The following is a 26,340-nucleotide window of genomic DNA, read 5'->3' on the forward strand; positions in this document are numbered from 1 at the left end:
CAGTTCAGAATTTAATGAGTGGTTTATTAGATCCTTGCTAAAACAGAGCAACCCACAAATGGACGTTTTGAGGATTTCCCCCCCCCCTGTCACCGCAGAACTGATTTTTTACATTTTTTTTGTCAAATTGGAAAATGTTTTACATCAAAGACCCTCCTTCCCCCTCATGCAGTTTAATTTTTTTTTTTAAATCATCAAATAGAGAGTTTGATCTCAGAAAGGGTGCTTTCCCTTTTACATAAATGTCACGTTTCTATTCTTTTCGTTAAGTTTCCACTTGACTTTCTGGTTTCTCCAAGGCACCAGGGTTTTATTTCGGTTCTGTTTTTATATTATGCCCCTTTCAACATGCTGAGTTAAATCCCTTTGAGCCTGTCTAATCTCACAATTGCATTCAGTTTCAATTTCATTTTTAGTCATGCAAAATGCACTAGGAAATGGGGAAAAAAACCCTTTTTACAGATATATAAAAAAAAAAAATCTATGTATGTTCTTGTGAGAGAGAGAGACATTATTTATGCATTTTCCTGCTTGAGATGAAATAAAAATGGTTACAATATGACATTTAATGCAAAACTATTTAACTGATGTTGGCTTTCATTAGGTAAGCTGTTCAATCTAATTCCTTTTAAATGATACAATTGACTATATAAATAAAAATAATTGTAAGCAAATGTTTAATGAGCTACTCAGTGGAAACAGTTACATAACTATGTAATGCATTCCAACAACCCTATTCCTGCACTGTTTTCTAAGTTTTTAGGAAGCACAAGGCAGTGATGCTTTTAAGTGGGTGGCTGATTTTAACGTATATGTACAAAAATGTCACTTATCAAATGCTACAGCTAACTTGAAATATGCAACTGTTCAAGAGCTGAAAACAAGTCAAAAGGTCTAATTAAGCAAACAATCAGTTCAATTAAGGGTCTAGTTAAGTAATTGAGAGCTGGGTTGGAATGAAAACCAGCAGACACAGGGGGGTCCCCAGGACTGAGTTTGAGAAGCCCTGCTTTAGGGGATTTTGAATCCCACCCTGGTATTTTTGAGTTTGCCTTGAGTGGTGTGGCAAATGCAACTTCCAGTCTCTCAGCGAATACCCAAACCCCGTTTTACACAGACGTTCTCGGTTTAAACGCTTCTTCCACAATTACAGAGCGGGCACCCTGGTTCACCTTGTACAAAATCCTTGGTCTGGAATGAGTAAAAGATAATCAATGGATTACCTGTTTAAAGTCACAACGTAGTTCTGTTGGTTGGTGTTTACACCTGTACAGCACATAAAAAGATTTCTTTTGGTATTATTATTTAGCACGACTGAGTGTTTAATAGTTATGGAGAAAAAAAATCTAAAGTATTGCGCATACTGTATAAACAGACTCACAAAAAAATCAGAGAAATGGCTGTATGGCTATAAATGAGAATGTTATGGGTACATCCTGCCATCTTGTGTTCAAAGCATGTATAAACACTGCATTCTATTCAAGTGTATGTTTCAAGATACATTTATGGGCTAGATTTTCAATGCTGATTACTCCAAATCGTCATTGGCATTATTATTTGTATTTATTTTTTTCGCTATTTTCGCAAATTTCGCTAGTGAATGGAGTAAATCGCTTTGATAATCTAGAGATATAGATCTATGCAAAACACACGATCCAAAAACAAAGCAAAGTGAACATTTCGAGTATCGAGCTAGCAGTGCAGATGGCAGCGAAGCTTATAAAAGAGACGGGGGAAATTGATTTTTGTGTTTTTTTTATAACATCTTTAAATATCCCAGAGCTTCTGTGCTCAAAGGTCGCTGTGACTGGCGGGAAAAAGCAATCACCAAGGCAACGGCGCATGCGCTGCCTCTCTCCAGGAAGTTCGCAAAAAATGGTCAAATTACAGGAAAACAACTATAATCCAAACACCCCAAAATAATAATATAACAAAGGTTATGAGCTAGTTGTGTGTTCTCAATGATAACAGGGAGCTCTTTGGATAACCATAGCTTGGATTATTGAGATCTTCCTGTATTATAATAACAAGGATCCCCAACTATACTGTTTTTAATGTCTTTTAAACATTCATTACCTTTAATGTCTTTTAAACATTGATTATTCATTACCTTATTAGATGTAAACTTTAATGGTGGCGGGGTGTCTAGTCAATGGATCCAAATATTGCCACGTTGTAGTTGCTAATAATAATATCTGCTCTTTTATTAAATTCCACTTTGTTTTGTTAGTGATCATAACAATGGTCGTGTAAGAGCACCATTGTAATGGGAAACGCCGCTGGCCTGTTTCAGACAATAATAGGGCCAATGGAGAGAGTGGCAAGCCTATGAAAACCATCTAACAGTCCATTTCGGTCTTCTTTAGCTGTTGACCCACTATGTCCCTGCCCGCAAGCTGAGGTCCTCTGACTCTGGCCTGCTTGTTATAGTTACTAGGGGTATACGTCCCCTGTCAACGCACAGAGGCTGAAATTAACTCTGGGCCTAAAACTGTACATCAGTGTTTGTATTTTAAAGAGCCACTGCTGTCTAAAATGGATCAGATGAGGTCATACTTCACTTAAAAAACACTAAGAGAAGAAGCATTTTAGTTGTTGTTGTTGTTGTTGTTAATGGATTTCCACTTTGGATATATTACCACACCTAAATGTGGCTTATTGCTTGCAGTTACAGTATTTGGCCACCAGGTAGTGCCAAGACCTAAGTAAAAAAAACAAACAAACAAACAAACAAAAAACAACGGCATCTAGTGCACAGCTAGGGGATTGCCAGCAAAACTAAAGGAAAATTGTTTCCAACGTGGCTGACCACTTGGTGGCGCTGGCTCGTACTTCTATAAACACAAATTAGACTGATCTAGTGAGTTCTATATATATATATATATATATATATATATATATATATATATATATATATACACAGTGTGGCAGGCAACTGGAACTAAATGCTGTAAAGTCATAAATATTTGCAAGCCTTTTATTATGTGTTTTTTGCGTATGTCAAAAAGATATTTTTGGCACGAATATCAAATTCCACTAACAGTACATGCTTCATATATTGCAGCAGGTCGCCAACAATTCTGGAGCAAAACAGGTTTTATGGGTGTGGTTCGCCAAATATTTTGTTTGCAAATATTTATGGCTGTACAGTATTTAAAAATAATTAAAATGGTAGGACAACAGTAATCGAAGCAACTGAAATGTGAAGCTAGCACCAATAATACAGAAAAGGGAGATAGTTATGTTATGAGAACCCCCAGATTGCTAGTCATGCATTAACCCAGAACAGATCAGTTCCTGATTTAAGTGTTGGTATTTACGTGGTAATGTTGTGTTTCAACATGCCACCTGAACTGGAATGATCTTATTTTAATTTTGAGAACCCATTGCATTTGAACACAACCTGTACAGCATAAGGCAGTAATTGTATTAAGGAGTTCTGGTGAAACTATAACCCACAAGAGCAAAGCCTTATATATTGGCTAAGGTATACTTTATTTGTTATAATTAGTCAGAAACAATCTGATAACTGTTTTACGTTCTGTTTTTAATTGTGGCAGCTGTGTTGAATACATTTCTTCACAGATCTGAGTATTGCAGGGAGTTGGTGTAAAAATAAAATAATAAAATCTGTCTTTAATCGTGTTCATCTTTGTCATTTATTGTCAAACTGAAGGCTGATTTATAGTGTTTTGATTTCTCTTTGGGAAACAGGTTAAGGTCCATTGATCTTGTATTGTAAAGCTAGTGCCTGTCAAATGAGGGGAAAAAAATGATATTAAATGTATTCTATGTAATATTCAACTGAGAGAACATTTAAAAGATGGTATAGTGTTTATCATATTTTATAAACGTCAGTAAATCAATTAATCTGTTGCTTAAAATCCTGACTTTAATATTTCCTATTACCTTTTTAAACATTACATTTTTGCAATGCTTACTAACTATTCCAGCAAAAAGAAGGCTGTGGTTCTTAAAGGCCTCCTCAAAGCTGAAGTGGGGAAGCATATAAACGCTGCACAGTGCACTAAAACCCATGGGTGAATAATTGTGAACTGAAACCGGTGCAACTGTGATTTACTTCCCCACCTTATTTCAGGAAATCAGCTTTGTAGCCTTTTTTTTTTCAAATGTCTGCTGGAATAGTTATTAGGAATACCAAATAATGATCCAATCAACAATATAGGATCACATACACAAGCAGGCCACAAATAAAACATTTATTATTAGTTTATTTAGCAGACGCCTTTATCCAAGGCGACTTACAGAGACTAGGGTGTGTGAACTATGCATCAGCTGCAGAGTCACTTACAAGTACGTCTCACCCGAAAGACGGAGCACAAGGAGGTTAAGTGACTTACTCAGGGTCACACAATGAGTCAGTGGCTGAGGTGGGATTTGAACCTGAGACCGGCTGGTTACAAACCTGTTTCTTTAACCACTGGACCACACAGCCTTTAGAAAATGTTGATGATGTTTGAAATGACCAGCAATCCGGATCTCAGAAGCCTGCATTCCCAATAGTTTCCTTCAACCGTATTCAAATAGAAAGATCATAATTAAGATACACTTCCAATCTTGTCTTCCCTGCGTCATCTTCCAATCATCGTCATCCCTTCTTACAACCATTTCCAGATAATTGAGCTTTAGTGGTTCACTATTCGCATGGTCACCATGTAATTAAAGGCATGCATAGTAAATAGATATGAAGGCAGGTTCTCGGAAAACCTGCAGAGAGAATTACTGGAAAGCCTCGTAATGCATTCGTGTTTCAAATTGACAGTCTACCTTGTTAGCTATAACATTAACAATGATGGCCATGGCAGTAACTGGATGTTAAGCGTGCGTGTGTGTGTGTGTGTGTGTGTGTGTGTGTGTGTGTGTGTGTGTGTGTGTGTGTGTGTGTGTGTGTGTGTGTGTGTGTGTGTGTGTGTGTGTAGCTATGAATAGTTACTGGTAGGAGGAATTGAAGCAACAGGATAACCAAAGTAGATGTTCTCTGGGTGCAGCACAGGTCTATGTGAGAAAGCTGTTTCATGTTATTTCTTAGCTTCTAATCTTCGTCTTGTAGAGTGTATGGCAATGGCTCAGGGTAATGTCGCCATCTGTGCGCAATACTCGGCATTTCTGCTGATATTTAAAAAGGCTTTTTGTTACATTAGGAAACAACTGTGCTAGATTCAAAACAAGCATGTGTTCAGAGTGCCTGGTCTTACGCATATGTATTATGCGGTCGCGTTTTTTTGAAGACAGACCCTATCAGAAAGCTAGTCAAAGACGATTGCTGTGCTTGTCGTTGTCGTCTGGTTTGACGCTGGGGTTGGGGTTTGGTTGAAGTTAAGAACTCTCTGACTGTTAGACCTTGAAAATCGACCCAGTGTTTCCACCAGGAGGGGTGCCGAGCCTACAGACTGCTTGCAAAGCAGCGTCAATAATAATGGTGTTTGGAAATGAAAGCAAGGTATAACGAAACTGATAAGAACCGGCCCATTAACATTTGGCTATGCGGATTACTACAGTATTAGCGATATATATATATATATATATATATATATATATCTATATATATCTATATATATATATATATATCTATATCTATATATATCTATATATATATATAGATATATATATATATATATATATATATATATATATATATATATATATATATATCTATATATATATATATTAGCTCAAAGAGCCAGCTGCCCAACGTTTCGATATGTTGTACATATCTTTCTCAAGGGAGGTGTTTGAATCCATTAATTGATCATGTGATGAAATGAAGTTCGATTATTTATTTATTTATTTATTTATTTATTTATTTATTGATGTACTGGTAAACTTTAAGAAATGAATTAGACAAACGTTTCGGCCGGTGCATTTATAAGTGCAGACCGAAGGAACTGTCCGAAACATCTGTATACTTCGTTAAAAAAAAAAAAAAAAAAAAAAAAAAAAGTTTTATATAGTTATATGGATTCCTAATACATTTTTTTTTTTTACTGCGTTAAGCACGAGCTGTTTATTCTTACTTAATGCATTGAAAAAAAAATACAGTGCCGGACCACTCCGTACACAACAGTGCATCGCTCTGGACGAAACCAGCGTGAGTTAATACCGCGCAGTGACGTCACGCTCGGTACGGGCTTCAGGATGAAGAGATCGGTCCGGAAGTGGGCGGGAATTACCGAGAGAGGACGAGCGAGCAAGACAACTGCGTAACAACTCTGAGGAGAGAGAGAGCGTGAGACTAGAGAGAAAGATAGAGAGATAGAGAGAGAGAGAGACGGGGAAAGGGGAGATCGGCTTGTTTGATCACGCTGGGCTTAGATTTGCTAGAATTTTATATTGAAAGAAGAACCGCTTCCACGTTTAGACGAAGTAAGTGGCTGGTTAATTACGTCGTTTTGAGTTTTTATTGCTGTTGCTCCTCCTTGCTGGGATTGCAAAAAGACGTTCAGAATTGGAGATGGTAAACAGACCGTCAGATTCCTGATTAGTAATATATAGGCTTCAGTTATAGTTAGTAGTCATGTGCAAAAAAAATAAATAAATAAAATAAAGGGTGGTGTTGACATTTGTTATTGGTTTAAACTTCGAATACTTTTTTTGAAAGTGTACCAAAATAGGTATGATGCAGTAAATATTTGGTCACGGTCAATGACTAAGCTTGTTTTTTTGTAAATGCATAAGTATTTTATAGCAGTTTTTTTTTTTTTTTTGAAGTGTACGTGCAAGGAAGTCATCAGCAGTATACTTTACTACAGCGACAGTCCTGAGCCCCAGACTGTCAAATGAATGAAGCAAGAGGCGACTAATGTTTCTGCATAGATATTCGTAGGTTGTCAGTAGTGTTTAATTTGATTATATATATATATATATATATATATATATATATATATATATATATATATATATATAATATATATTTATATATTGCAAGACGGACAGGTTTGAATGTGCTTGTTTGTTTATTTAACTAAGTACAGTCACATATAATAACGCTACGCCAGAGAAACAACACATTGAAAACAGAGTAACGGTCAGAATTCAAGCATTTCAGCTGTTCTGTATGGTCTTCGTTTTTCAGCTAAGTATTTGCAACCCGAGGGTTAGGTTTGAACGTTAGTTTTGTAAACTTGGATCGGTAGTAAGAGCAGTTATTACTGGTTGTGTGCCTGAACTGTCACATTTAATTTACGAACTTGAACTTTGTTTTTACTTTTTTAAAAAAAAAATTAAATATTATTTTATTTGTTTTTAAAACAGATTTTATTTATTGACACGCAATGCCAGGATATTAACATTGAAACTTGTTTATTTATATATATATATATATATATATATATATATATATATATATATATATATATATATATGTGTGTGTGTGTGTGTGTGTGTATATATATATATATATATATATATATATATATAATTTATTATTATTATTATTATTGTATATAATACATTTCCTATTCAAGCTTCCTAAAGGAAGACTAATATAAATAAAACCTGGCTCTGTAATGACACGCCTTATCTTCAGCACAGCTGTTTATTCTAGTCTTAAGTCTTTGTGTCATTAATTCACTGCTAATAAAATAAACAATACGCTGGCCAATACTTTAATTAAAACTTTTTTTTGTCTTAATGATTATTTTTGTTGTTTTAATGGGAGGAATTGTATTTTTTGGGAGGATTTTTGGTTTTAACACTTAAAAAAATAAAACAAAAAAAAACAATTTCAACCCATTCAGGTTCCTGCAGTAGATAGGAACTGGGCATGGTAAGCATAGGAAAATCATAGTGAATACATGCCAAGACTGAACCTGATGTGCCTGTGATCCGACCCAGGAAGGGCACAGGCGGAGTCGATGAGGCAATGCTGACATGGTGTGAAATGTCTCAGGTTATACAATACAGTTAAATCAACACCCCTTACTCAGCTTTCACTTTCTACACGTTTCTACAGTCTGTTATCCAGCAGGTAATTGCAGCTGAGCTGGGGAGTCTGGCTGTAATAGATTGAATTGCCAATCATTGGGGATATGTTCCCCCGTCAGTGAATGTTTATTTATTTCCATCCCTGCAAGCGAATTGCACAACGTGGGCCACTTGTCATTTTCACGAGGCTTCGAACCCGTAAGCTGGTGTCTTGTGTCATATGAACCCGGGCAATCTTGAGTCATCCGATGCGTGCACAGTGCATAAGAACCTAAGAACGTTTCCAAACGAGAGGAGGCCATTCGGCCCATCTTGCTCGTTTGGTTGTTAGTAGCTGATTGATCCCAGAATCTCATCAAGCAGCTTCTTGAAGGATCCCAGGGTGTCAGCTTCAACAACATTAGTGGGCATGTTCTCCTGTCCTCAGTCATGCATGTTGTGCCACCCCGCATGTGTCAGACATGAGCAGGATCTCATATCCTGTCTGTCCGGTTGGAAGCTGGCATGGTCCTGCTAGGCTGTATAGGGGTTCTGTTTTTTGCAGGCTGTAACTTGTGTTTTGGAAGTTGGCAGTATTAGGCTAAAAACAAGCTTTTTAAACATCAGCTCAGTACAGCAAAAAAGGATTAAAATAATAATAATAATAATAATAATAATGTATTTTTTTTTGTATAAAGACACAGAAACTATTGTATTTAATTCTTTTTTTCTGTGGACATTTGAAAGATGTATTTTTTTTAAAGGGTGGGGGAAAGTGGACAACCAAAATCTATGATGGACAATCTCGATGGGGCATGTGTCTATAAACAGATTTACAGAATGTGTACATGTTTTTGTAACCCCTGGCCTTTGGAGAACAAATCTGTATTCCTTTCTTCACTGCTGCAGGCTTAAAAGACCCGATAAGCAGGGTGAGTGACCCCCCCTCAACCCTTAACACCCCCCCCGTAACTGATCCTGAAAATCTGTACTGCACTGCAGCAAGCACAGAATCCCACTATGGTGATCCGGAAATAATAAAGGAAAAATTAGTTCTTTCGACACACAAAACTATCGCAAGACGGGTTTGTAATCCAGTTAGAAATTGTATTACGGTGCATAGTGCAGTTGGTTTTTAAATAGCGTGTAATGAGCACAGATTAACGCTTGTATGAACTGCATGATGTTCAATGAAAGTGCTGCTCACTATGTCTACTTATTGGTCAAGTAGAATTTTCGGGAATTTTGGAGGAAATAAAGTGTGTTGGTGTTTTAAGGGTTAACTTCCATATAAAATTCTCTTGATATAGGCTACTATCTGTTTTTTTTATTCATTTTTTTATTTTTTACCTCTTGCCTTCAGTAGACTTCACCGGTGGCCACAGTCCTGTTGCACGAGTGTCTGAATTAGTAAAAACGGCAAACTTACTGAGATGCAGTTGTTACATACTAGTCTCCTTATTTCCCGATATGTAATTTCCTCGTATTTAATGTACTGTACGGTTTCGATTCGAGACTGCGTTGCTGTTGCGTTGGTCTCTCCCTCTCCAAATCCAACATATCTCATTACCCAAATCCACAATTTTTTTTTCTTCTTTGTGGTATTTGACACTAAATGGTTTACATCAGCCCCTATGGGAATGCATCTGCGATTTATGTTATAACTATATTGAAGTTATTCTTCACAGGACACAGGTGGAATCATCTTTAGAGTTGTGCCTTCATTATTAGTATTTGGAGAATTGAAAATGTTTGAAATCATGTTATCTTTTTCCCTCCCCACTTAGAATCTAATGCACTCACTAACTGTGTAACAGTGTGAAGTGTGATGTACAGCTGTGTTTTTTTCCCCCCCGGCTAGTAATAAAAATACATTTCACGCAGACAGACAGAGAAGTACTTTGGCATCATGAGACTAAAATCATGAGACAAAATATTCAGTAGCAGCTGTAGAATTCTTTTTCTACCAATGCTCATTTCTCTGTGCTAGTCTGCCGCAGCCAGTACCCAGTGTTATGAGGTCTTGAGCATGTTAAGCCCCTTTCATACTGGCATGCTCTACCTGGATCAGAATCCAGTGTCATGCGGGTAGGGTACATGATTTCACACTGCTTTTGATAAAGCAGGGTTGACCTGGGTGACAGACGCAAGTGCACGACGCGCGGATCAAAGCCCCGGAAGCAGCTTGTTACAGACGCTTCCATCCAAGCTTCTCTGGATTGAACGGTCGGCCCCAATCTTTATTAGAGCAAACGTTTCTTCATCCCTGCTGCAATCTGGCTCACGCTGTGTCTCCATCAACAAAAATATGGCTAAACAGAACAAACAAAAACGTTCCTTGCAGAAGTGAAACCTTCGCGCAGGTGTGGCTGTTTGTTATTTCGTCGTCATGCATTTTGTCTCGCTCAACCCGGGTCAAAGCGCGTCGACCCACATCCTGAGGCGGGTCGCTGGGACCCGGGTTAACCCATGGGAGGAGTGCCAGTGTGAAAGGGGCTTTGTTGTGCTCTGATGGATTGAATTATCAAGTACTGTGATGTTTTTTTTTCTTCTGACCAGCAATAAAATTAGGGCAATAACTCTTGATAGACAGCACAGAAAGGGCATACGCCCTGTAGTCTTTGCAGAACTAGATTTTTCTTTTGTCTGTGGGGAGCTGTGGTCAAAAAATGACACTATGATTCTACTACAGTACTTCCTCTTCTGATTGGAAGTTCCCTGTGGCAGCTTGTCGCTTTGTCTTGACCTTGCTTACCCTGAACGTGTTCCTGTCTATCAATGCCAGTGCTGATGACAACCCATGAAACAATGTGACACTTCAAACAGTATTTTCATTAACGTCTAAAGCTTATATTCAGGCATCTTCAAGCATGCTTGAGACATGTGCATTCAGTTGAATCAAATATACTGTGCTTTTAAAATTGGGCAAAACTTCGTTTGAGGGAAATGATATTTTTGTGCAGTGTAAAAAGCAGAGCATCACATCTGACTGACTGACTGACTGACTGAAGGCTATCCAGACCCAGAAATATATGACCCCCAGAAGGGTGGAGCCAATTTAACTTTCCTGCTGTGAGCGTTATGGTATATATAGCTTCTTAAAGGGATGTGGTGCTCTTTATTCACAGGGTAAAGGCTTAAATATTAAAAGGGCTGTCGCAAGTGAATTTGCAAACTGAACCAGACATGCAGATGTTGTGCTATAAGGAGGATGATGTTTGCTGACACCCTGGGATATATGCAATTTTTTTTAAAGAATTGATCAAAAAAAAAAAATAATAATAATTCAGATGCAATTTTGAAGGCTTGAAATACAAAGTTAATTCAGAGGGAATTTAAAGGAGTGTTAGTTTTTTCTGCTTTTACACTTTCAGTTTTATTTTTAGAGGGAAATATTACACAGGAAGTCCCTACCCACCTCTTCCTAGATAACAGCTCACTCTTAACGACAATGTTTCAGTGAAGCTTGGAAGCTCTTTGCTTCAGACAGTCATTAAAAATAATTGAACAGTAGCTAAGAGTTTTGCCTCACGCTGTAGAATTAAGACATTTTGCTTCATAAACTCGAATTAAACCTGCTGGATAATGTTCTGGCAACATACTGAATTATGTAACGCTTTGTAGTTTTTCCATACCCTTAAGAAAAAAAAAACTGACAAAAAAATTAAAAAGTGTGAAATTTCTAAATCTAACATGACATTTTTCTTATGCCAGGTTGTGTGACCTCTGAAAGTTCACTGTGTGCTGCTGCTCTGTATCCCTGTGCTGTCTGACAACATGTTTATAGATGGGGATACTGTGGCGGAGGGGGGCTGGTAAACAGAGTTTCAGTACTGTTTTTTATCACAAGGAGTTAGAGGTACACCTTGGGCTGGAGGATCTATGTGAACGTCCTTTAAACCAGCAAGGGTAAACTGCTTACGAGTTTAGTTGGGACCAACCTCCAATTCAATAATTCATTCCATTACCTTCCGGTTTCAGCATTTTGCAGGCACTCAGGAGGTTATGATGCAGTAGTAGACCAGGTTGTAATTGCAAGGACTGTTGATCTTAACACGGAGAAAACTAAACCCACAGCATACTGTAAGCAGAGTCTGGGGAGCTTGTGTGTTCCTCATCTGTGACTTGTTTTGTGCAATGAGGTCACTCAGCCCGTAGCAGCTGGGACAGCAATCAAGAATCAAGCCGCATTTTGAAAATCCTCAGGGTTCATCAAGCAGGGATAACAATGACTGCGCAAATGAAAAACAAAACAAAATGGATCCACTTGAAAAAGGTGTTTACATTACATGTTCATCCAAGTCTAGGGAACTTTTCTGGGGGCTGTTCATTTTATATTTCCTTTTAAAATGTAAATTAGCCCAAGACTGATGGAGAACCACAACAGCCACTCTGACTGTGTTGTTGATTGTGAACTCTTCTTGTCCAGTAATTAGACGATGCCATCACGTTTTCAGTGATAAAACCGGTTGTAACGGGGTAGGTCTGTATTTAAGATTGCACAGGGTTGCTGGTACTGGTACTGCTGGAAACACTGGTTCTTGGGGTGAAAAGGTTGAAAACCACTGATCTGCAGTATGTCACTCAGCCCTGGCCCCTTCTCAAGCAGACGGACAGTTGAGTTCTATTGGGATGTTCTAGTTTGTAGCTGCTGTAAGCTTGCAATACAACTGGCCTCACTGGAGCAGCGGTGGGATTGTTTTAAGTAAAGAACAATGTCTTTAAAGGGTTAAACTTAAAACCGTTGTAATTACTAAATACGTGAGTGTGGTTCTAGTACCATGGCAGTACAGTACAGTATAACGTTGCATATCCGACCCCCTGTGGACTTGGCTATAGGCGGATATGTGAAAAAGTCGGATTTGCGAACATCTATAGAAAAAGCATTTACACATCCATAAATAAGTTAGTGAACAAAAACAACATGCAAACTGCTTTAAACATGGGGAAATGTTTTTGTTTTAAAAGTAAGCAAACGTAAAGATATTAATTAGGCTACAAATACACAGTGTTGCTATGCGGTTTGCTATAAGCCATCTCCACACAAAGCTTTAAAAAAAAATACAAAACAAACGGTAAATGTACAGTAACCTGCAACTAATGGCTTCTTTCTTAACTCTAGAAATCTCTGCCTCCCTGGTTCTGCTTTCTTAATATCTCTGTCACGGTACTTTGCGCTCTTTCTTTGATATTGCCCACAGCCGATAAGCAGCTCGGTTTGAATATTGCTATTTTAAACAAACGGCCAGTAAGCATTGTGTTTATGTGCATTTAAAAGCTACAACAACACTGCCAATATCTGCAAGTGTGCACTCCATCATATAAACACATTGCACAAAAAAAAAAAGCTTTCTCGACTGGTGTATTGAAACGTCACTGCTACACGCAGCTGACTGACACACGCACACAGCCCGCCTCTCTTAAAGGGGAACGCACCGAAAGGCTGATTTGCTAGAACGCTTTCTTTCTGTTTCAATCATGAAAGCTGCATTTGCTGCCAATGCCAGTACTCTCGTAGCCTACTTTTAATATGTATTTATTTAGCGAGGCGGTTAATTGATCAGGGTGGTTATGTGACGGTCCGATGTTCCACTTCTCTTCTATAGCTAACCTTTGCAGTACATGTCTTGCCCGTTGCATTAAAGAAAATAATGCAAATTTGCTTGAAGAAGGGAATTGTAGTTTTGCCTCGGTGCTCAGTTCAGTAGACTAGACCCGACCCTCCCCCACTTCACTCACAGCTCAGGTCAAGTCAGGACATGACGATTACCTTGGAACATGAGCAGATTGCATCTGCAGAACCAGGACGTGGTATTTGTCGTTCCCTGCCAGGGAATTCTTCTTCAGGGTCTTTGCAGTCATCTAAAATACTTGAGTGGATTCCTGAAGATAACATAAACCCTCCAGATATTTTTTCCCACCCTGTTTTCAAGGTTAGTACGGCTCAACACTGTGTGCTGGATGTGCTTTTGTTTTCCTGTTTTTATCTTGCCAACGATTTCAAGAATCTCTTTGCAAGTGAGCCTTATTATTATTATTATTATTATTATTTATTTTTTTTTTTTAGACCTTTTGCGCTGTTTTATTTTCTAATGTGAGTGCAACTGAATCTTGCATACCTTCAACGTGGCACTATGCTTCATTAGTCAGACTCACCTGGTGCATTTAAATGCACATTCTTTATAGGGAATGATGTCAGACAGCAAAAGTGGCTTTTTCCCACAGCGTCTGAGAATCTTGAATGACACTGACCTTTATAGATTTTTACATGTCATTGTTATACCATCAGTCAGAGTGCCCTCCCTACTTAAAATAAACGGAGACATTTGCAACTATAACCAGATTTGATTTGGATCGATCAAGAGAAAGGGAGGGTATGGTTGATTTAGCTTTTGTGTTTTATGAAAAAAAAAACAAAAAAAAAAACAGTAAAATACAGTACTTTTACCTTTCAGTTCTGCAGCTGATTTAGCCTGTACTAAATATGCACTGAATAATACTACCCTACCACTTTATTGATTGCTGGCTCAGTGCATTTATACAACATGCATTTATTTTTTAAGATACTGTTTTTTTTAATCACAGTATGTATTTCTAGCTTTTTAGTGAGTGCTGTGCAGTAAGTGCAGCTATTTCCTCTTTGCAGTAGGTCAAGCCCTCCTCTTCCTGTTCAGAACAGGTGGTTGTCTTTTCTATTGGCTACTCCTGAGATATCCAAAAACATTGCAATCCAATAGAATTTATTTTTATTTTTTATTTCAATATGAAAAATTCACAAAGCATTTTAACTTTGAAATGGAAGAGTGTATATATATCCCTCCCCCAGTTTGAGAGATTTTAATAAATAAATAAATTAATTAATTCATGAATGAATTTAGGGTGCAGGTTTCCTTTTATACATACAGCAGCTGTATGCATCCAGCAGACCCACAGAGAGTTCTGCAGTCCTTGCTTAACCACTGAGGCCAGATGGTTTGTCTACAACGCAGAGGGTGTGTGTTGGAGGTTTAGAGGTGGGTTGGCACAGAACTGTGTAATGAGGTCAGGGGTTTCATTGACTCTCGCAAAATGTGTGTGGGTGTGGAAAGGATGTATTTTTGGTTTGAACAGACCTATTGGTATTCCAGAGAACTCCAATTCCTGTCCAGGATGGGATATTAAAATAGACCACAGGTATGTTTTCAGCATTTATTCTTAACCCCACCCTCCCCTACCCACAGCCTAGATATTAAATCATAAATTGGAATTAGGATATCATCCCCCACCATCCTCGATGTATTGTTATTTTGATGATTATTATTTATTTCTTAGCAGACGCCCTTATCCAGGGCGACTTACAATTGTTACAAGATATCATATTATTTTTACATACAATTACCCATTTATACAGTTGGGTTTTTACTGGAGCAATCTAGGTAAAGTACCTTGCTCAATGGTACAGCAGCAGTGTCCCCACCTGGGATTGAACCCACGACCCTCCGGTCAAGAGTCCAGAGTCCTAACCACTACTCCACACTGCTGCCCAAGATGATCCATTTTTTTTTTTTTTAAATAGTTAGGAAATGTATTTATTTTAAACTTTTGATGTATGAAAAGCGCTATAGAAATGGCTGCATTTTCCATAACACAATACGAGGCAATTGTATGAAATGTATATAGTGGGACCCAAGTCTGTCGCAGTTAGAGGAAACCCTTTGTTCTTTGTGCTTAAATGTGAGTCTGTACTACCAAAGGGTGAGTTAAGCTCCTGGAAACACCAAGCTGCTATGCAGAGGGATCCCTGTGCTTATAGATATGCAGACATTAACAGAGCTCTTTACAAATCACAACTGACATGCTAAAAGAAACAACTAGTCATTGAAGTGTGGGTGTTGAAACATGGGTTTGCCTTAATACTGTGTTTTGACCTGCAGTAGCTTCTGTAAGTTTTGTGGCATTGCCCCAATTTAGCACCCATCTAAAACATCCTTACCTAAAGTATCACTGCAGCAGTGTGGAGTAGTGGTTCGGGCTCTGGGCTCTTGACCGGAGGGTCGTGGGTTCAATCCCAGGTGGAGGACACTGCTGCTGTACCCTTGAGCAAGGTACTTTACCTAGATTGCTCCAGTAAAAACCCAACTGTATAAATGGGTAATTGTATGTAAAAAATAATGTGATATCTTGTAACAATTGTAAGTCGCCCTGGATAAGGGCGTATGCTAAGAAATAAATAATAATTCAGGGGAAACTACAGCATGTTATTCCACAAGCTGCAAATCCTCTGGTGGGATTTCTTGCAACAAAATTAAACGCAGCAAAAGAGCCTGATTCTAATCTCTGATAATAGCAGCTAACATGCATGCATTGCAATGCAACTGTAATCCCGTATGGGTTAAGTACAGTTTCAATTAGGGATATGTGGCTACTCTGTGTGTCCTTAGTAGAATACCCCGTGTTTTGTTTGCCAGCGAATTCAAAACGAAATAATACATCGAATATTTGTTTACATTTTGAAATTCAAACAGAAAAAAAACCCCACATGTTCGTTCCAGGACTAGATAATATTTTTAAAAAGCGCACTCTGGGTCGTACCTGATTTCTGCCCATTTTACCAAGGTCATAAAATGTTCTTAATCATTAACACTGCATGTAATACTGTCGAATACCTTTCTGACTGTGGAAGGCTAAATAGGAATGTTCTTAGTACAGATTTTAAGGTAGAGTGGTCTATTAAAAATAAAGTGATGATATTCTTTTTACACCTGAGCACCAACAAATTCAAAAGCTACAGTTAGCATTTTTACATAAAAACGTAATTCAATAATGGATTATAGTTTGAAGGCAGTGACATGAAATCAGTACATAATGTGAGTATTCTATATCTGGATGCTTCAGCGCAGTAGTGTTCCCCCCCACCCCCTACAAGAAAAATGGTCTGTTTCCAATACTAATGTATACTCATTGACGGCTTTTACCATCACTGGTGCATGTCCTCATTAATCATTTGAAATCCGCGCTCTTTGATGGAAGTTAGGGGGGTGGTGTTGTGAGCGGGCTGTACAGCCAAAATGTTTGTGGGTCACAGGAAACGGGGCTGAATTAGGGTTAAATTCTTTCAGCACTTGCTCAGACTGCAAAGTGCAGTAGTACTGTATCATCAGTTTTTGCAGCTGCTCCAGTCTTAAGAGTCGTGTAAGATAAGTTTGATTATTATTGCTCTGAAAAAACTAGGGGGAGATGTTCAATCAATACAGTATTGAATGCCACAAACTGGGCATTGTGCCTTTTCAATGGCAGACTCAGAGAAGATTGCATTTTCATAATGACACAAAACACACAATAGAATAAACACATGAACTTGGTTACTTTTTCAAACTTCATCATTATGGACAAGAGCCAAACAAAAGTTCCTTTGGAAAGGTCTCCACCCCAAGCAGCAGACCACTAGGGCTTTGACAAATGGGACGCCACTATTTGTCTTAAAAATGATGAATAATGAAATTCCATTTCTGCTTTGAAATTGCTGGGAGCTTCAAGAATTCTCATAGAACAAGAGTATTAAAAAAAAAAAAAAAAAACCTGTGATATTGAATACGATAAATAAACGGAGAACGTTGTACTATAATATTGCTGTAAACACTGGATTTATTTATAAAGCATCTACAATCTAATCAATACTTGGAATACATTTGGAAAAGGATATTGTTTTGAAAACAGGAGGTCTGTACTCCCAGTGGTTATTTTAAAGAAGAGTCTACGGGTGGACTATGGAAGTCTTAAGTGCATCTCTTTGATGATGAATGAATTCCCAGTGTTTGTCTCCTGAAATCCAGTAAAACTAGAGATTAAGCCCTGAACAGAATACTTGTATAATAAAGCAGGGCTCATTGTGCAAGACTGCAGTGTAAAACATGACTAAATTCAGTGTTGTATATTTTGGGGACCCTAAAAACGAGGCTATATCATTACTGATTGTATAATAATAATAATAATAATAATAATAATAATAATAATAATAATATGCAGATAAGAGATGTCATGGCTCAGGTTGTCTTGAATCTACTTTAGGTCCGACTGTATTTAAAAAGACAATGCTATTAAAAAAAACAAAACTGCAGTACAATACGATAACAGAGGGTACGAAATACAATAAAGTAACTCTAGGATGAACATATGTACAGTGTAAGGGCATGCACAAGGTTTACTGCTCTGTGAGTTTCTAGTTCCTGCAGTTTGGAGTGCTGTTCTCTTTCCTAGATCTGTATACAGTACAGGTCCGGGGGGTTGAATAGGTCTGCTTTTAGATTTTTTTTTTTAAGATAGACCCCAATTGTTTCATGGAAGATTGTTTGTTTTAGAATGAATTCTAAGCATTGTACTGAAAACTGTATGAAGGTGGCTACAGATTGATGCATTGCCATGGCTGTGAACAGGCGTGCGCGAATGGGATCATGGGTTTGCACAGCAAAAGCAGCACTCGGAGACAGCTGCACAAGTGGAACACGGCGGATAATATTTCAGTTGGTTATTTTTTTACGTTTTGAAATGCATCAATTCAATTTGTAAAAATCCTTAGCACGGCACAAGGTAGTAGGATGTGATCAGGAAAAGCCGATTTGAAACAGTAATTTTATTACCCATGTGCGACAGCTAACCAGGTTAAGGATGCAACAGCTACAAAACAATTGGGATCAATCCAAAAAAAAATATTTGTGTCTGTCCTGGGGCTAACCGTTCGTTTAGTGATGAGCATTGATGGACCCAACAACCTCTTCAATTCTATTATAGTCTTCTGAGAATTCTCGGGGAGGCAGGGTCACTATAACGACTCCATTCAGATTTCTCCCTGCAGTCGATCAGAAAACACTTTGTGAGCCACTGTCATCGACCCTCCTGATGTGGCGCAGGTACTGCACAAGCTCTGTGCAATATTAGGCTGTGTGCTGCAAATGACATTCTCTGAACTCTTAAGGACACATTGCAGTGTCTAAATGCCTGTGCCTTTCTGTCATGGTTGATGGGTCGATGTCAGTTGGGGACCCTAGCTAGCATGTTGGGTTTTTACATCGCATTACACTGTAACATGAATACTGTAGTACAGTAATAAACCTTGTCCTGCCCTGACTGATGCAGGGTGTGTGCGTGCATGTGTGTATGTAATAGGCTGCTTGATTGTGGGTGCGTGCATTCGCTGCTGAGTGACAGGCAGGAGATCGAGACGGAGGTTCAAGTTGACACGCCCCACAGGCACGCAGGTTTATTTACACACACACACACAGTTAGAGCGGCTCACATGACCCTACCAACAATGGTAGCTCACTGAGGACATGCGGACAGCGTATAAAATTCAAAATAAACACAGTACAAAAAAAACGATCAAAATAAAGGTGCCGTGAAAACGACTCTCACGGTGATCAGGATTACACAGCCAGGTCTCCGTGTCTGGGTAGCGTGGACGGTGTTCAGCCCGTTGGCTTTGGCTTTGCAGGAGCCCTGAGGTGAATAAAGTGGACCTTTTTATACCTGATGCCCTGCTGGAACACACCTGCCCGCAGGTATGCTCTCCCAAGAGCGGCAGGTACTTCATTAATCATTTACAATAATTACAATAAACACACACTATTTACAATACATTCACATAAAAACCCCCTCTTCATGTGCAGTATGCTATGGTACAGTGATTTTTGTATTTTTTTCCCATTCGAAATTCATTATAATAATTCACACCATCCCATTTTACGATCTCTTCCGTGATGTGCTTTTTTAGGGATTTTAAATGATGCATTGGAGAAATGGTTTTTAAGGATTTTTTTTTAAAAACTGTTTATGAACATTCTCTTGGCTTTGAGTCTGAGAATGAAACATTTTCTCAAGCAGTTGAAATATTTTTTGTGTACGTTTTAAAAGTCCTTGGCAAAACCGTTCCTTAAAATAATCCTTTGGGAATAGGTCTGTGCCATTTTATATTCTTGCTTTGTGGATGCAGTAGGTCTTGTAATATGAACAGACCATCGACTGGACTCAGTGGACTCCTGGACTAAATGGCTTTTGCTTTAATCTCTTGGAATGACAGTGTAAACCAGGGAGTCGTGCACTTGGTCCAGATTAAGATTCAAGTAAGGTTAATGTGTACTGTTCTAGCATGCTAACCTGAACTTTTTCTTTTAACTAGCTTGGTGATTTCTGCCAGCCTTACTGTACCAGGTGTAGCTGATGCAGGCTGGTTCAAGATTCTATCTAAATTTCTTCATGTTTAAAAGGGGCGTGAAATTGCATATTCAGTTACATGTTTACTGACCCCTTTATTTTTTTAATGTTGTTTGCAGTCGTTCTGCGTGGTTCAAACAGGTTTTTTTTGGGCTGTGTTAACCCATTAAGTGCCGTTGCCCTCATTTGAGGACAGACTACTTTTTGTAATTTTTTGGAACATTTTTAAATGGCACCTACCTGTTATTTTAATTCTCTGTTTAACTATATTGTTGGGATAACTTACTCTAATTTTGTTAGCCGCAAAAGTTAAGTCTAAATTGAATGTATCAAATTACACAAATTCAGCACCCGTGCAGCTTGTAGTCTGTGTTTTTTTTTGTTTTAATTTTTTTAAGAAAGTACATAATAGATCAATATGCATTTATCTGGGTTCATTAGCTATCTTCAGTTGTACAAAAGTGTCCAAAAGCCTAGAATTTTAGGAAAAGTTTACTTAACATAATTTAGATCTTTTATTTAACATCATGTAATCAAAGAAACTACAAAATGATATCGCAAAAGTCTACCGGAAGCCATAATTTTTTCATTTTTGTGAGTTTTTTTTTTTTTCATTCAGTATATGGAATACTACAAAGCGTTATGTAATTCAGTATGCTAACATAACATTATTCAGCAGGTTTTAATCGACTTTATGAAGCAAAATGAGTCAATTCTATAGGGTGATGATGCAAAACCTTTAGCCATAGCTGTTCAGGACAGTAATTGCCTACCATGTGCCAAAGCCTTATGATATGATCTGCCACTTTGTATCCTTTTGTTTTGCTGGTAATACACTGCTGTGCACTAGAGGGCGCTGGTGCGTATTAATATAAAGACCATTTCACTTATCTAACCTACATTACATATGTCTGTGGCAGGCACCTATTACGAAAGCGTAGCTCCAAAACTAGTCAAAGCACAATGTACTGTACAATACTGTCAATATCCCCTTCAAATTGAATTGAGGATTAATGCCTTTTTTGTGTCAGTCGCCTACTCATTACTCTGAAGAGCTTGACTGCCTGTAATTACAGTAGTAGTGAATGTAATCTGAAGTCCGGTAATCTGCTGCAGTGTTTGTGGTTTTCTGACGTAACAGTTAGACAGTTATGGATTTGCTGTAAATGGTTTGTATTGCATGCCAGCATGCATCAGTTGTGCTGAGAATCTGGTTATCTGGTCACAGACCTTGATAGCTAATGTCTGTGATAAAGTACAATAGTTTCTTTTATTATGCCTGGCCACTACTATGGTTTATTGTGCACTGTCAGTTGTTTTAAAAGGGTCCTATTTCTGGGAATTTTTTTGTTTTTGTTTTGTTTTAATTTAGAGTGACCAATTTATCATTTTTATTTATCCCTCCCCCCCCGCCCCCGCCCCGATTTGGAATGGCCAATGATGTTTTTTCTCCCCACTGCAGCGAGTCCCCACACAGCACAGACATTCTGTGGGCTGGTCCATTACGCCTGCAGGGTGTTGTGGTGACACAGTGTTCCTGTATCTATCAGTAACTTCTACAGCATCTTTTTGCACTGTAGCTTTGCTGGCTGATGATATTAATACCGTGGGTCGTTCTGCAGCATAATGAAAATTTTGTCAAATTTTGTCATACCAGTTATGGACACTTCCTTTTGTGGTTTGTCCTAAATTAACATATTTACAGACACCCAGGTATTTATTATTATTATTATTATTATTATTATTATTATTATTATTATTATTATTATTTTTGTAGGACATTAAAAATAAATAACAGCCTCTCGTTTTTTTCATAAAACAGTAACATTTCACAAACCGTGTCTCATTGGTTTTTTCCCCAAAGCCGGAAGGGTGCCTAAGTTGTTCTCAGGTTTTGAAACATTAACATTCTCATTTGTAAATTGCAATGGGGCTTGAACACCTAAATAAATCTGACCCAAGAGTCCAGTATCCTGTTATGGTGCCAAACTGGAAATAATACACCTAGATAACATAGTTGCTGACAGTACTGTGAAAGTTATTTGGACAGTCAAATTGAGAAACTTGGCAATGATTTATCTGGCAACTAATAAAATATATGTATTCGTATGTAGACTGATATTTGTGTCCGTCCTTCGGATGCAACGTAAAACTGAGGCCTTTGTAAGTGACTCTACAGCAGCAGTTGTGATGCATAGTTTACCCCCTAGGCTCTGTAAGTCGCTTTAGATAAAAGCGTCTGCTAAATGACATCATAATAATAATAATAATAATAATAATAATAATAATAATAATAATAATAATTATAGGCTAATGCTATAGCACATCTTGCAAAGTCATGATGCTCACCCTAGATAGTATTGTTACATGTAACATGGTATAATTGCATTCAGTACAATACAGTACTATTTAACTATGGTTTAACAACTTTGCCTACAGCACTGTAGATAATAGCCCAAGCAGATGCATGTGATTTAGGGTTGATAATATACAAAAATAAAACTGGTGTTACAGGTTAGCTGTCTCTATAGCACTTGTGTTGCTTTTTAAAAATATATATATTGTACTTTATTTCCACTGTACTGTACAGGGCTTTGAGACGTTCAGTTTTGTATCTGTAGGTCTCAAACCACTAAAACATGACATTCATGATTCACTGAAATGCATGACAGTTTATTTGTCTTTGTGACATTAATGGAAGGTACATAAACAGCTGACATTTATGTGCAGTGGTAAGTTTCAGTGTGCACATGGAACGGATGAGTTGATCTGATGGACACCTCAACTGTGCCCCAGGACTGAGTAGGATCTTCTAAAACAGAAGCCAGCAAGTTCCTGGTATAGCCGTGCCCCATGTGCGCTGTTAATTTGAGTTGAATCACTGGGGAATCCCCGAAATGCAACCACGCTGAGTATTCATTCGAGTTTAAAAATTCCATCGCTCATATAGCACAGGGCTGCTGTGTAGACTTTTGAGTTTGAAAAACTGAAAGAGAACTTGAGTGAGCCTGAAAATACAGAGGATTTCCTTTTTGAGTTTGACTCCACACAGGGGCTTCCCAAAGCAATTCAGCAGAACTACCGTATTTGCTCGAGTATAAGTCGAGAAATTTAAACCCAAAACACAATCCTGAAGTTGGGGGGGGGGGGGGGGGGGGTCGACTAATACATGAACATTGTCTATGTATACAAAAAAATGAATCCCTGGTTTGTTTACATCCAGGAGCTGTCACGTAAAACACAGACGCAGTTTCATTGAATTGCAGCCAGACCACACCACCCCCCACATTCCATTGGAGCACATACTTCCATGTGGGCTAAGAAGGAAGTGGGGGTGCGGCTTGTACACTAAAATAATACCATTGTACTGTATTGTAATACGCGTCAAAATGGCGCGTGTGGCGGTTCTAGGTAGACGTGCTTATAAAATTGTTATTTTTGCAAATCTGCCGCTCAAACGCAGTCAGGATATCTAATACATCTATTTAGGGAAAAAAAATTATACCCAAATCTCGCCCTTACAAATGGCGGGGGTCGACTTTTACACAAGGTCGACTTTACTGTACTTGCTTTCTTATGTTTTCAAATCTCTCTGAAAATCACTTAAGAAACTCTCCTTAAGCGCTTACATTGCACAGAATCCCCGAGACTTTAACTTGAAAAATAAATTCTCGTTGCATCCAGTGCAAGATCGAATGACCAAAAATAGTTTATGCTGTGCTGCCCAAATAAATAGCGCCCTCTGATGCCACCCAACAATAAACAACGTGGACGATCAGCCACAGCATCACAGATTTCTCTGGATGACTCATTCGTAAGAGTTTAATAAATGGCTGTTTAGTAATGTGCATATTGACTGCAAATTTTACTTTGTAATGGAAAACCGTATCCTGTCACTTACTGTTTCAACCTTCAGGCTACAGTTTTTTACGCTGAGCCTCAATCTTAGTCAATGTTTGTATAATATTACATGCCTACTGTAACAAAACTGTAATGTTGTTGAAGCTGACACCCTGGGATCCTTCAAGAAGCTGCTTCGTGAGATTCTGGGATCAATAAGCTACTAACAATCAAATGAGCAAGATGGGCTGAATGGCCTCCTCTCGTTTGTAAACTTTCTTATGTTCTTACTGTGATACCTAGATTTACCATCCATCTTTCTTCATAATACACTTTCCTTTATGGTTTATGCACTTAAACTTTTAAAGCCTTCCTGTTATAAGAATTTTCTGTTAAATTGGAGCTGCTTTTTAGTATTAGGATAGCAGGAAGCTTACAGTGAATATTTTTAGCACTGTCGATGAACTGTTCACAGAGGGAGTATGGTTCTGTATGCTGGATTTGGTCCAGCATTTAAGTACTAGCCCACCCCTTTATGAATGGCGTACAGTCAGCACTCACATATCCGACCCTGTACAATTTTGACTTCAGTGACAGTTAAACGCGTGTGATGCATATCTGAGTATTTCATTTTGGCCCGTTCCAACTTTTGTCCGTTTTTCAGGGAACACAAAAAAGATACAATGTCAGAAATACATCACTGAAAGGACTGTGTTTTAAAATACGTAGGCTTCCATTTAGATGTACTGTATTAGTTTTGTTGGTACAGTACTATATTTTCAACAGTAGTAGTATTTTAATTCAGAACGATATGATTCTGAAAATGTCACACGAGACGACGCGTCGACTGTAATACAGAACATACTTTTAAATCCGGTACGTATTGTAGCAGTATGTAAAATTCCTCATTAACAACCCAACAGCAAAATGAAATCAAAATGTTACCCATGCACAGAACTGCGTGAAACGTAAAAGGCAATGCAATTTATCAAAACCAAAAGAAAAAAAAAAAAACAGTTTCCCAAGTCAGTATTCAAAATTGCAGAATATAGTGCTCGATAAGGCCCTAAAGTCACAGTTCACTTGCCAATGAAAATGCACAAAAGCAACTAAAGATCACAGATAAAAAAAAAAAAGACATCACAGTCTAAACTGTTTAATGATTAACTGTTACATTACCCTAGCTTGCCTCGGTCGCTTTGTTTTGGCTGCATTTTCATCAAGTGAAACTGGAGGAAGCGCTGTGTAACTGCACAATATAAGACAGACTGAAAAAAAAAAATCTATGACAGATATTCAGATAAATGGTAACATTGAAGAGATGGGCTTTGTATCAGAAAACTGGTGACAGAGTCAGAAATCACATGTGACAGGTAAGTGCATTAATTTGTTACATATATATATATATATATATATATATATATATATATATATATATATATATATATATATATATATATATATATATATAATGAGGATTAATTCTTAATACAGGGGAGGTAAAATGCGACTGACGTGTATCTTGGGTGACGGATATCCGAGTGCTGACTGTACCATTTAAAAAAAAAAAAAAAAAAAAAAAAAAATATGCAAGGCCCTATTGACTTGACCAGATTACGTTTGGTAGGGGTTTGGTGGAATCAAGCCTCTTCTGTGACCGTTAGGTAAAATAACTTCCCTTCTGGTGAAGGGATGGCAATAAGACTCCTTTTGCACAGCAGTTTCACCCATTCCAGGTTTTACTACAAGCTTGAATAGCTGTATTGTATAGGCAACAAGCTCTGGTGTGTCGCATAAAACAAGGAATGGATCAAACTGCTATGCAACAGGTCTTCATCTTCCATCCACGTGGCGAGGTTTTTCCAAAACATTTATTTTAATTTTTTTATTATTAAGTACAGGCTATACTGAAAAGATTTCCTCTCCCTGCAGTTCCTGTATTTCGGTGGGAACCTGGTGTTTTGCACAGAGATGTTTTGATGGACACTTTTAATCTGAACCCTTTGTTGCTGGGAAGGCCTGCTTTTTAAACACTCTTCGAGGATTTGGAAACACGATTATAAATCCACGAGATACAAGACAGTCCTGACACCTATTTGAAATGTATTCTGCTCACTTATGTTGGCTCCTTGCATTGATTCTCTTGTAAAAGTTTGAGGGTGTAAGCACTGGCATATCAGACTAATACCGTTCTTGCCAAAGGTGCTAATGATTAATAAGAAAGAGCAGAACATGTTTTGGTGGAGTGTTTGTGACTGCAGATGTGGGTCTGTGCTTTAGTTTAAACTCGGTTTAATTTGAATTCCGCTCGTCCTGTTTGTATTGTAATGCTTCAAAGGTGTAATTTCTAGCATTCGTTTGTGCATTGTTGTTTTAGAACAATGAGATGAT

The 26,340-nt window shown here is 38.0% G+C and overlaps 1 protein-coding gene across 2 annotated transcripts in view; it reads left to right on the forward strand.

The window, feature by feature from the left end:
• The first annotated feature begins 6,169 nt into the window (after positions 1-6,169).
• The window catches only part of stat5a (signal transducer and activator of transcription 5a), a 40,220-nt gene continuing 20,049 nt past the window's right edge, over positions 6,170-26,340 (forward strand). For both annotated transcript variants that reach the window (XM_034057885.3, XM_034057884.3), the window contains exon 1: positions 6,170-6,384. The gene's annotated coding sequence lies outside the window, so the exon portion shown is untranslated. The remainder of the gene's footprint in view (positions 6,385-26,340) is intronic.

The sequence above is a fragment of the Acipenser ruthenus genome, chromosome 28 (genome assembly GCF_902713425.1).
Source record: "Acipenser ruthenus chromosome 28, fAciRut3.2 maternal haplotype, whole genome shotgun sequence".
Taxonomy (NCBI): domain Eukaryota; kingdom Metazoa; phylum Chordata; class Actinopteri; order Acipenseriformes; family Acipenseridae; genus Acipenser; species Acipenser ruthenus.